This window comes from Callorhinus ursinus, unplaced genomic scaffold (assembly GCF_003265705.2).
Source record: "Callorhinus ursinus isolate GAN/ISIS: 27379988/994484 unplaced genomic scaffold, GSC_fseal_2.0 scaffold10, whole genome shotgun sequence".
NCBI classification, from domain to species: Eukaryota; Metazoa; Chordata; class Mammalia; order Carnivora; family Otariidae; genus Callorhinus; species Callorhinus ursinus.
The window spans coordinates 51,693,340-51,707,343 of NW_027397072.1; the positions used below are offsets into that span (position 1 = coordinate 51,693,340).

Consider the following 14,004-nt stretch of genomic DNA (forward strand, 5'->3'; position numbering starts at 1 on the left):
CATAAATGTCCAAAGTAATTACTATAAGAGAAAGTATACATACATGTAAGAAATAAATTCACAACACTAATCTTAATTTTTTATGTCAAGAAAAATGGGAGATAAGTAGGGAGTAAATTTTAAAAGCATGAAATCATATACGGGGAAATAAATACATACTATGTTTTTTTTGAGGTTGGTAGGTCAATAGTATATATACGGGATGTGTGTGTGTGGGTGTGTGTGGGGGTGTGTGTGTGTGTGTGTGTGGGTGGGTGGGTGGGTGTGTGATTGAAGGAACCAGGAGTAGGCTAGAAATGGGGAGTGTGACTTTCTAATTTCTAAATATAAAGAAACTTGCAAAGCAAACCTGAGCAAATGGCAAAATGAAAAAGGAAAACATAAGGAAGCACAAAGAGGAGAAAATATTATCATCATATGAGACAAATGATTAAATATCCTGACTCCAGCCTCAGGACTAAAATAACACTGAGACCACCACGCTGGGGACTCCCCCACCTCTCAGGGCTGGGTCCACTTTCTTTTCACCATTTGCAGTAATCCAACTCCCTCTGTTTTCTAGTTTACCTATAGGAAGATGGCAGCAACCAAGTGTTGTGTCCCCTTAGATCCAGAGAGTGACAAAACTGAGTGAAAATTCTTATCCCAGGTCCCAACATGCAGGGAGGAGTCTGCGTGGCCCCACCTGCGTCAGCTGCCCATCTCTGGAGCAAACACATGTGGCTGGGGACCGGATCTTCAGAACTCCCCACAAAGTGGACTACCTTCCAGGAGAAGGACAGACAATCTATTTGGTGTCCGTTACCCAAGGACAAACAAAAAGAAAGCAATATTCATATCAGACAATGCAGAAATCACAGCAAAAAAGCACTGAGCTACCTTAAGGGGTGGGGGGAGGGTATCCTATATTGGCAAATTGTAGAAACTAATGAGAATATAAGAACCATGAGTCTGTGCCCTGAATATTGCATTAAATGTACAAGGCCAAAAGTGCTAGAAATTAAGGAGTAATTGAACAAAACCACAGTGATAACAGAAGGATTAATATGCCTTCCCATTTCTGAGAGACCAAATAGACAGAAATTTCATGAGACTACAGAAGAGTTCAAACTTATTATTAAAATTTTGACTTAACAGATCTATATCAGAATGTGTTCTCTAGAAACAGAAAATACATATTCATTTCAAATGGCCAAAGAAGAGTTACAAATTTGATCATATCTTAGGCCGCAAAGAAAATCTCATTAAAACCTCAAAAGCAGAAATAGTACTATGCACAAATTCAAACCACAATTTGCAACAAAAGTAGAAGTTAATAGCAAAAGAGAAACAAAGAAACAAAATGAAGCCACTCTGTAGAGCTGGGAAACTTGTCTTAATAGCCAGAGTCAAAGAGAACATTCAAACCATAATTAATGATTGTTTAAGAAACAATGAGGAGCTATACCAAAGAGAAAACACAAAGCTCTAAAGAACAGAATACATATAGTTTTGTTTTTCTCATTAAACAGAAGAAATTAAATGAAACAAGTATTCAAGACAAAAGCAAGTAAAAGAGCAAAAAAAGTGAAGTATGAAAAGCTAGAGGAAGAATTTGAAGATAGTAAATAAGAAGGTGATAAATTAAAAATAATAAAAAAAAACTATAGATCTGAGAAATTTAAGAGCTGGATCTTTGAAAAGACCATAATTAGGATAATAATAGTGACTACTGATTGGGCATTCAGCTAATGGCCGAGGATCACACTAAACACTTTAATATTCATATATTCATCTCAGGATGGCCCCATGTGGTAGGAAGTACAGATATCCCCATTTCATAGATGGGAAAACTGAGGTGTGGGGAGTTAACTGTTGGGTCTCAGATTGGTCCATGCTCTTAGTCATTACACATTTCCTCTAGCAGGGCAAATCAAGGAGAAAAGACCTCGTGGTCACAGACACACAATACAGTGGAGGAGAAAGGCATACAACCAGTACAGAGGAAAATTTCAAATTAGGAGAAAATACTACACACAAACTGATACTAAAATAACTGATTTTTTTTCTCCCTCCTCTTTTTTTTATCGGTAAGTTTGTTTATTTGACATAGTTGGGATCATATGCTTTATCCAGTCAGGGCTACTTTCTTTTTCTCTTTTTATGTAGAAGTAATTTCAGACTTAAAGAAAGGCTGCTAGAACAACACCAAGAACTTTTTTTTGAGAATAATTTGCTCATCGGATGCTCCTATACCCCCCAGTACTTGACTGTGCATTTCCTTAAAGTAAGGACATCCTCCCACATAATCTCAATACAACCATCTGAACCAGGACAACCTCGATACACTTCTACCGTCCAATCCACAGACCACGTTCAAGTTTTGCCAACTATCCCCCACAACCTCCATAAACAAGCAGCTTCAGTCTGGAATCACATGTTGCATTTAGTTATCATTTCCCTTCAGTCTGGAACCATACCTCAGTCTTTTCTCTACTCTTGCTAAAAAGGAAACAACAAGCTCAATATGGAGTCATATGCCCTCTATGACACCAAACTGAGACTTAAGTCTCAACTTACCCTGGGGAATGTGACATTTTAACAGTCGTTCTGAAATTTCCTGGCCAGAACTAGTGAGGCCATCTGCAGGATAAAGACCCTATCATCCCCCTACCACCTCCCCCACCCCACCTCCAAAAAAACATATCCTGACTTGGAACAAACCTTTCTTCTCTTTTGCCAGTAACTTCCTTGCCCCACCCTCTTGACTCTAAAAACCTTCCATTTTGTACATCTCATCAGATCATCTTTCTATTTGGTAAATGAGATGCTGCCCAATTCACGAATCACTTAATAAAACCAATTAGATCTTCAAATGTACTCATTGAATTTTTGTTCTGCAACACTCTCTTGACATTGATACATTTGAGGATACAAGCCAGCTATTTTGTTGAATGGCCCTCAGTTTGGGTTTGTCTGGTATTTCCCCATGTTACATTTTTTAAAGATTTTATTTATTTATTTGAGAGAGAGAGAGAGAGCACAAGTGGGGGGGGAGGCAGAGGGAGAGGAAGAAGCAGGCTCCCCACTGAGCAAGGAGCCCAATGCTGGGCTCCAACCCAGGACCTGGAATCATGACTTGAACCGAAGGCAGATGTTTAACTGACTGAGCCACCCAGGAGCCCCTCATGTACGTATTTTGAACAAAAACATTACACACTATAGTTCTTCACTGCATCCTATCATGGGTCACATGATTTCATTTTGACTTTGGTTATTGAATTAAGGGAGTGTCTTCTATTAAGTGACTCTTCTTCCAAAGCCTTTTGTAATCAATAATGATTTTATGGGAAAGTATTTTGAGACTATGTAACTAGTTTCTCATCTTCCCTTGTAATATCCACTGATGGTTCTCGGCTGAATCACTTATTACTACCATGGTTGCCAAAGGGTGATTTTCAAATTCCATCACCCCTTCTACATTGGTTGACATTCTACTTTTAAGGAAAGGTTTTTCTCTCCTCTCCAATTATATATTCACTAATTTATTTTATCGCTGTGGACTCCCGATTCCTATTTCATTCCATGGTAAAAATCTGTTATTCTTCTCTTGTATTTTGTCAAATTATCCCAGATTGGCTAGTATTACCACCTCAATCTGGTCTCTATGTCCCTCTTGACCTGTATTCGTTATTCCTTGAGCACTTCTTTACTTTCTTGAACAACAGGATGTTCCAGGCTCATCTTGTCCTTTTTCTGCCCCTGTCCTGGAATCCACCATTTCTTCAAGTCCTTTTAGTGGAGAAAGGTACTTAAAAAGCAAAGATCTGGACAGGAGATGAGTCCATTGCTATTAAGGTTTCCCAGGGCATGGAGGTAAAAAATGTCTATCCCTATCTATCTGTCAATCATCTATCTATCATCTATCTATCTATCTATCATCTATCTATCTATCTATCTATCTATCTATCTATCTATCTATCATCTATCTATCTTCATCTATCTATCTTCATCTATCTGTGGTAGGCAGCCCCAGGATTGCCCCTCAAATGATCCCCACCTCTGGTATTCAAATACTTATATAATCCTCTCCTCTCAAAAGTGAAGTGGACATTGGTGACTCACTTCTAACAACAATCTGACAAAAGTTCAAATTCGAGCTTAGGTTTATGTCACATTAAAGTTGAGGTTACAAGAAGACTGTGACTTCTATCTTAGATATTCTCTCTTACTCACTGTGAAAGAAGCCAGCTACATGCTGTGAGATACCCTGCGGAGAGGTCCACCTAGCAAGGGACTGAGGGTGCCTCCAGCCAACAGCCAGTGAGGAAGTGAGCCCTGCAAACAACCACATGAATGAGATTGGAAATGGGTCTTTCTCTAATAGAGCCTTCAAGGGAGTCTAAAACCCCAGCTGACAGTTTGATGGCAGCCTTGTGAGACCTTGAGGCAGAGGCCCTCAGCTAAGTCACTCCTAGATTCCTGATGTACAGAATTATGAAATAATAAATATGTCCTGTTGTTTTAAGGCACCAAGTTTGAGGGTCCTTTGTTATGTAACAGTGGAAAACCAAAACACACACAGACACACAAAATACATGCATACATGCTCTATATTGGAAACCATGAGTTCACCCATACCTCCAATTCCAACTCAATACCACAGGATTCACTCTAGTTTTCTTCTTTTCCCTAATTCTAACACCCTTTGCCGACAGGGAGGACCTGACTCTCACTATTCTTAATATACTTATTTATTGGATCCCCCCACCCCCATAACCAGCTTCCTCTCCCTACCACCACCACCCCATGCACGCTTCCTCCACAACCTGCTCAAACCCTGACACCCCAAGTTAGAGCCATGGGTACTGTCTACCCTGTGTGAACCCCTGCCTTGTCCAGATCTACCCAGTGGTTCCTGGTATTTAAGAAGGGAGGAAGGAAAAGTAGAAAGGAGGCTGGGAAGAAGGCAATATAGAATACCAAAATTGATTCCAAAAAGAGAGAAAAAGGATAGAAAAATAAGCTTGAAATAAATTGAGAAACCCTTAGAGATTTACCTGCCAAAAGCTGATGGGCCCAGAAGTATTTCAGACTCTCAGGGAATAGATCATTACTGCACTATATAAACTGTTCTAAGACCAGAAAAAATATAGGTAATATTTCAAATCATTTTATAAATCTAGCAAAACTCTGATATCAAACCTGACTAAAGAAATCAAAACTTCACGTAAGTAAATAAACTGAATTCAGCAATACATTTCAAGAGTAATGCATGATCAAGAAGATTATGATGTAATGTATGGTGATTAACATAATAGAATTTTTTTAAAAAGAAGATTTAACTGCAGGAATGCAGAGGTGGGTCAACATTAAGAAATCACTTTAAATGAGTAGATAAGGAGATAAAGAAATATGTGGAGATCGCAGTTGGCATCAAATGAACTTTTTTTTTTTTTAATTTAGTCTTTTCCAAGACATATTAGTCAGCACTCTTTTGGTTGCAAGTAACAGAATCCAAGTCAAGCTTATGTACATAGGGCTATCTCATGGACGTCAATAAATCACGACTAAAAAAAAGTAAATGTTGGAAAGGAAAGAGCAAAACTTTTTCGTACCTGTCCATCGAGAATAAATACTCCAAAATCAGTAACTTTCCCATAAATCAACAATATCCTGCTTGAAAAGCCAACGGGAAAAAATTCCATTTACAGTATCAACAAAAGACTACAAAGTACCTAGAGATTTGATGCTAGTGATGTGCATCTATTGAGGAAATACAGAATATTTTGATAAGAGGACATAGAAGGAGACCTGAGTGAGAGGAGAGACAGGAACTCTTCCTGGATAAGAAGATACATATTGTAAAGATGTTCATCTGCCTTGAATAAATCTATAAAGTCAATGCAATCTCAATGGGACCGTCTTTAAAATTTGACAATACAATTCTAAAATGGAGGTGAAAGACTTTAACAGAAGCCAGGAAAGACTTCAGTTGTTGCCTCCTAGACACTAAAAACTTAGCATCTATCAAGTGCTTATACTGTACTTTGCACTGAGCTAAGTGTTTCACATGCACTGTGGATTCTATTCACTCCTTCCAAAAGTTCAGGGAAGTACAATTACCTACACCTGAGAGACATTAACAAAGTTTGCCATTATTACAGAAGTACTAAATATCAGGAGTCCGTATTTGAACCCTGGACTCTTCACTTCAGAACTTAAAGTGTAACTACTATGCTAATTAAATATATTACAAAGCTAGAGAATTTAAAACAACCTGCTAGTGAGAGAGAACTCAACTGAACAAATTAATTTTAAAAAATATGTATATATATATATTATTCCCAACATAAGAATAGAATTACAGAGGCGCCTGGGTGGCTCAGTCAGGTAAGCATCTGCCTTCGGCTCAGGTCATGATCCCAGGGTTCTGGGATGGAGCCCAGCATCAGGCTCCCTGCTCAGCGGGGAGCCTACTTCTCCCTCTCCCTCTGCCTCTCCCCTGCTTGTACTCTCTCTCTCTCTCTCTCTCTCTCTAAAATAAATAAATAAAATAAAATAAAATAAAAAGAACAGAATTACAGATTTACTTTTTCTTACACTTTATTTCTTCCAGGGTTTATTATGAGGAGCAGTATCAGGGAGAATGTATTTATTTTATTATTTTTTTCAAAGAAAGAGCTGTTGATTATATTTATCAATTCTACTATTTTTCTTTGTGTAATTCATTGCTTTATTACTCTTTCCTCATTTCCTTTGGTTTCTTTTCTCTTCTTTTTTTTTTTTTTTTTTAGTTTTTTGCATTGAGTGTTTAATGTTTAGTGTTATAATGAAGCATTTCTTCCCCATTTATTTTTCCAAATGAACTTTGTATTCTCTTTAAGTTCTGAAAAACTTCCACAGAGATGTTTATCAGAGTTTTATTAAAGGTATAAATTAAATTGTAGTGAAATGACATTTTTACATATTGAATCTTCCTAATAAGGAGCATGTCCTCCCATTTATTCAAGACCTCTTTTATGCCTTTCAGTAATGTTTTATGGTTTTATTCCTATGGGTCCTGCACAGTTTTCAATAGTTCATGTGAAGGAAATCTTCTTTTTGTTTGTTTTCTTAACTAGCTACTGCTAATTTATAAGACTTTGTTAACTGAGTTCAATTTGTGACTAGTTTCCTTATGAACTCTCTTCTGTTGTTCTCTAGGGTTTTCAAGGTAGAAAAAATTTGTTATATGCAAATTATGATAATTTCATTTCCTATTTCTTAGTTTCTTCTTTCAGTTTCCTAAATAACTGTATTAGCTAAAACTTCTAGAACAGTATCAACAAATAATGGTTATGGTGGGCATCTTTGTCTGGCTTCTGGCTAATGTAAATGCCTGTTTCATTTTTTTAATTACACTTTTTGAGATAATTATAGATTCACGTGTAGTTGGAAGCCACAAAGAGACCTTATGTATTCTTTACCAAGTTTCCTGCAAAGTTAGGTTTTGCAAAACTGTATATTACAACCAGAATATTAACATTGATTCAGCTCACCCATCTTACTCATATTTCCCCAGTTCTACTTGTATTTGTGTGTGCACCTGTATGTGTTTTAATTCTGTAGAATTTTATCATACATGTGAGTCCTTGTATCCACATCCACAGTAAATAAAGAACAGTTCCTCCATCACAAGGATCTCTTGTGTTGCTCTTTTATGGCCACTCCTACTTCCACTCTCTCAACCCCACACCCCACCTCTGGCTCCTGGCAACCATTAATCTGCTCTCCATTCCTATAATTTTGTCATATCAAGAAAGTTATACAAATGGACTCATATAATATGTATCCTTTTGAGACTGGCTTTTTTCACCTTAATTTCCCCATAATTCTCTGGCAATTCATACAAGTTATTACATGTGTCAATAGCTGGTTCCTTTTTATTGCTGAGTATTCCATGGTATGGATATACCACAGTTGGTTTAACCAGTCACCTGCTGAAGAACATCTGGATTGTTTCCAATTTGTGGCTAGCTATGATGAATAAAGAAGCTAATAATGTTGAACATCTTTTCAGGTGCTTATTTGCCATCTGTCTATTCTCTTTATGTGAAATATCTGTTTATGTCTTTTCCCCATTTTCCGGTGGGACTTTTTTTTTTTAACTATTGAGTTTTGAGAGTTCTTTACATATTCTAGATACCAGTCATTGTTGAATATGTGACTTGCAAATATTATGACTTGTCTTACACCCTTCATATGAACCCTCACAGGGGAAAAGCTTTCAATTTTCATAAGGTCCAATTTATCTTTATTTTATTTTATTTTATTTTATTTGGTATGGATCATAGTTTGGTGTCAAATTTAAGAACTCTTTGCTTACATCTAGATCCCAAGATCTTCTATTTTTTTTCTAAAAGTTTTATAGTTTTATGTTTTATATTTAAGTCCATGAAAAAGCATTTGACAAAATCCAATACCTACTCATAATAAAAACTCTTAGCAAATTAGGAATAGAGGAGAATGACCTCAACTTGAAAAAGAGCATCTATTTAAAAATCTATAGCTAACATCAGACTTAATGGTAAAAGACTGGATGTTTTTTCTTACGATTAGGAATAGGCAAGAATGTCTGCCCTCACTGCTTTTATTCAGCATAGTACTAGAAGTCCTAGCCTCTGTAATAAGGCAAGAAAAAGGAACAAAAGGCATATAGTTTAAAAATAAAACTGTCTTTATTTTCAGATGACATGATTGTCTATATAGAAAATCACATGGAATCTATAAAAAAACTACAATATGTGAGTTTAGTAAGGGTATGGGACACAGGGTCAACACACACAAATCAACTGCATGTCAATACACTAACAATGAACATATGGAAACTCAAATGTAAAACATGATGCCACTTACAATAACTCCAAAGAAAATTAAATGCTTAGGTATACATATACCAAAACACATGTGTACAGGATCTATATGCTAAAATTTACAAAATGTTGATGAAATAAATCAAGGAAAATCTAAATAAAGGTAAAGACATACTGTGCTCATGGATTTGATGACTCAACATAATAAAGATTTCCATCCTATGCAAACTGATTTATAGATTTAATGCAATTCCTATCAAAATCCCAGCAAGATTTTTTTGTATACATAGACAAGTTATTCTGAAGTTTGTGTGGAAGGCAAAGGCCCTAGAATAGCTAAAACAATCTTGAGAACGAAAAATGAAGTGTGAGAATCACTCATTCAGTTTCAGGCTAAACATCTTCAGGTAATTCTTTTTAAAGAAAAATGTGGATCACAGACTCTTACACACAAAACTAAAAAAATGGAAACATTGCTATCTTTTCTTTTGGCAGTTAGCATTGCAGATGAAATGTTTGAAGTCATCCTAACTTGCAGATAATCTATTTTTTTCACTTCTTGATTCCTATATATTTTTCTTATTAAATATAATTATTTCCATGATATGTCCAGATGAGATCTCTTTTTATTATCTTGCCTAAAATACAGAAAAACACTTCTGGACACACACTTGGATTCCCTTTTGACCTCTACGAAGAAAAAGAAAATTTGTTTTGACTGATCATTGCCTCTTCCAGTTATCCTGGTTTTCCTCCCACAGCAACACCTATTAGTCTTTATTCATATCCTTATACAAGTCAGGGATCTTAATTTCAAGCAACCCAAACTAACTCTGGCTACTTTAGTAGTGAAAGAATTTATTAAACAGATACTGGGAATCTTACAAAAATATATCTCTATTAAAAAAAAAAAAAGACTCAAGCTCAGAAAAGGGGTATTATAGAATGAGGCTCAGCAGCAACCAGAATGACAACCAAGTTGCACCACAGAACACATCCAACGAGGACTCCAGGATGCTACCACTAAACCCTGGGGGCTCCTCACAGCATTACCACTCTAGCCCTGGACCCTGGACACCGCAGCTTGTGCTGTCCTGAACCCAGTGCTGCCATCCTCCAAGTAAATTCTCCTTAGTCCTCTCATCTTTGTGCTATAAGCTTCCTTTTCAAAGTCCCAGATGCATGTGCTTGACTGGCTGGCACAAGTCACATGCTGGTACCTTAGCAATCAGCCTGAGAAAATGGAATTCTGGCCTTTTCAGATTCTGTATGTGGGACAGTTCTGCCACCAAGACACCCCACAGGGGAAATTCCACAAACATAGAAAGGAGCTTTCATTAGGACCTTGCTTCTTTGTCCTCTGTCTCTCATTCGTTATTTTCATCTCTATATCCACTCATACCTTCTGGGACAACTACTCAAATTTGTGTTCCACATCACTATTCCAATTTTCCGTAGTGTCAATTCTGCTCCTCACCTCCTTTGGTGTGGATGTTAATTTTTTTTTTTTTTTTAAGTTTCTTTTCCATCCTTCCTTTGAAACTACAATTCCTGGGTAGATTGGCAGCAAAAATGACTGTCGATTATTCCTCCTAAAACTGTGCACACCCATCCCCTCCCATCAAGAGGTGGAGACTATTTCCCTCCCCTTTAATCTGGTCTGGTCTTGTGACCTGATTTAACCAATAGAACACATCAGAAGGGATATTCTTATGAGGGTTGGCAGCTTCCACTTTCTCACTTTGGGGATCTAGCTGCCATATAAAGAAACTCAAGCCACATGAGAGAGAGAGGGTCCCACAATTCTCTAGCCACCAGGTGCCAGATGCGAGAAGGGAGGTTATCTTGAACATTCCAGCTCTAGCCACTTCCCAATTAAATGCTACCACCTCATGGGGCAGACCCTATACCAGATGGAGCAGAAGAATTGATCAATTCGTTCTGCTCTAATTCCTTCCCACAGAATTGTGAAAAACAAAATGGTGTGATTTAGGTCACTAGGTTTCAGCATAGTTCATTTCTTAGCAGTAGGTATCTTGACACACTCCAACATCTTACCTAGTTCCCTTTTCACCTCACTTTGGCATCTTTTCATTTCATCTTATTTCATCATGGTCCTCTCTCCCCTTATGATTTTCTTTAGCTGTTCAACTTAGTGAGGGTTCCAAACAATTTTCTGAAATCAAATTCTTGTTACACTCTGCACATCTGAGTCATCAAGATAAAGTTTCCTTTCTCATGTTCTACAGTTCATCTTTTTTTAATAGATCAAGTTGAGTGTTTTCCCTTCTTATTCATTTTCAAAATAAAAGAGACATATCAAGATTCCATTTAGCATCAGACAAAATGTGTAGATTTCCCTTGGTGCCCCCACTGTTTATTGGGAATCAGTTGAATCCCCTTCTCAAAACTATAGCATCAGGGCTTTTGAGGGCTCTATATTTTATAGAGACCTCAGCCCAATATCCAAGGTCTGGTTCCCAGGATTTCTTTTAATATGGTACTGCCATGCTGTGGTAGAGTCTTGTCTTGCCCCTACTTTGTGGCTTCCTGGAACTTTGAAACTATGATTCCCAGTTTGCTTTGCTACCAGGTCTATTAAGGCTCTGTCCCACCCACAGGTGTGGGGCTATGCATGAGGGCAGTACACCTCTGTGAATGCAAAGCACTACCATCAAGGTCACCCTATATTGCCCTGCTGTTCTGCAGCACTTTCAGTCTCCAGATGAATGTAGAAATGTTAGTGGGAAGGCAAAATAAGCTGCACTCACACAGTACTGGGACAGTTTCATAGTTTTTTAATTCATTTGGTATCAGAGTGTCTTAGGGCAACCAGAGGAGGAGAAAAGGGTTTTCTTTATACCTTATAGAAAAGGATTTTCTAAAGGATTCTTTATGTCAAAAGGAACACGAATGTGCCATTTGTTTCTGTTTTTGTGATACAGCTTTATCAGTATTGTGTTAATAAGAATTCCTGTTATTATCTGATAATATGTTGTTCATCGGCCTTGGTTTTCAGTGATGTTACATATTTTCATCTCTTTCTAAGTTTTTCTTAAACTTTTAGAGGGAAAAGCATACAGGCCACATTAGGGCCTACAAGCCCTGTCTCCGTTAAAATCATTAGCAGTCAAGAACTAGTGTTGGATAGAGGTATGTGTTACATCTGCTGGAGGAACTGCAGGAGTGGAAGTAATTCTAGGAAGACACTGTGCAGAAAGAATTTTAATTCCATTTTCTCAAAAGATGCAGGTGGATTATAAAGAAAAAGATTAGAAAGGAAATGTCCTAGATTAGGGAGAGGAAAAAGCTTGATGAAAAAGGTTTTTTAGCTACAGTCAGGATATTGGATCAAAAACTTATGAATCATCATAGTGTCAAATTTCAGGCTTGACCTATATCAGAGTAGAGATCTTGAATGCTACAATTTGAATGTTGGAGCCAATATCAGTAGTTAAATTTGGGCCAATAAATGTCCAAACCATAAAGCTCTTGAGTCTAAGGGCAGAGAGAGCAGAGGTAAGGAGCCAGCTAATATAGGGCATTGAATAAAAAATACGCAGATTGAATCATGCAGTGTAGCCCTAAGCTCTCTCCTCCCACTAGTCTGGTTATCTAGTGCTACATAACAACCACTCCAAAATTTAGTGGCATAAGCCTATGAGAGTCTTATTGCTTACAATTCTCTAGGTTGACTGTCCCCAGCTAGATAGTTCTTCCATACCAGAATTAAAGATCATGTGTCTCCAGATTGAAATTCAATTTTTTTAAAATCCATACCAATACCCAATATCATGAAACTTTAGCACACCAGGGGTAAATACCTAAAAGCTTTTAAAGAAAATAGATAGCCCAAACAAAGTGCTGAGAATAAGAATGGCGTGGGCTCTTCAACAGCAACACTAGAAGCCAGAAATTATGAGGGGAAATTATTTTCATCCAACAATTCTCCTCCTGTATTCAGTCTAGTTTGTGGGTGGAATAAAGGCATTTCAGACATTCAGAATCTCCTAACATTTATTTCTGTTGTACTGTTTCTTGGGAAGCTATTGGAGGGTATGTACCCCCAAAGCCAAGGAAGTAAATCAAGAAACAGGCAGACATGACAGGGAGTCAAAGCAACCAGGAATAAACGTTAAGAGCAGGGCAAAGGCAATGCCAGGATGTTAGAGAGAGGAAGGGGCAGGATGAGGCTGTGCAGTAGTCAGAGAGAGAAGTGAGTCCAGATAGAGCCACACATCTCAGAGTGCAAAACAGGACTCCAGAGGAGAGAAAATGAAAGTGGTAAATTATCTGGTAGGCCTGACCAATCAGAAAATTGCACTGAGAGGTATTTTGCAGAGCTATGAAAGAGTGTGAAATTACTTAGCTGTTCAAAGAAAATAAAACAAATGAAAATCGGATGCAATTATTAACTCCAAGAAAAGCTAAAAGCTGTACAACAAATGAGATGTAATTAGACTATACCATTTATGTCAACAGTGAGCAAAATTTATAGCCATAATGATGAAAACTCTGAAAATGATTTTAACTAAGAGTCTAGATATAATGATATTAGGAGAATAGGGGGTGTAAGAGAGTGTGTATAAGTGAGTTCATATTTTCATCTATCATAATAGAAAGTCAATGATGTCTGAAGTTAATGGATAAAGAGAGAGCAATTTCGTTAGAAATATAGATAGAAATACCAAAAGAAACACTAAAATAGTTTAAAATGCTTCCTTGTGAACAGTAGGATGGGAGTGGGGGTACAATCTCGAGAGGTCTTAACAGGACTTCCTGCTATAGCATCTAAATAACCCACTCCTTACCTCATGCCCTCTTCCCTTTCCCAACCAGGCACTCCCTATTATAGTTCCTTGCAACCCATTTCTGCTCTGTCACAAAACCTCTTCCTTATTTATCCTCTCCCCCAACCCAGGCTCAGACACAGCCCAGACTACCTTCACTCTACTCTGTTTGCACTTATAAGCCTTTGAGACAAGCATATTTGTTGTCTGCAAGTTCCAGGAGAAAATGCAGATGAGAAACTATGAGAAACTGAAGACCTGGGACCAGTATGGTCAAAGGAAAGGTTTTTCAGTCTAAAGCTCAGAAAGCAAGTGGACAGTCACATTTGTGAGGTTGAAGAGATTGTTCTAGCATGGATAGACATATTTACCAGTTTCCC

The 14,004-nt window shown here is 37.5% G+C and overlaps 1 long non-coding RNA gene across 1 annotated transcript in view; it reads right to left on the reverse strand.

Annotated features, from left to right (window-relative positions):
* Positions 1 to 14,004, reverse strand: part of LOC141373512 (uncharacterized) — a 63,996-nt gene that overhangs the window by 1,119 nt on the left and 48,873 nt on the right. The gene's annotated exons all lie outside the window — the stretch shown is intronic.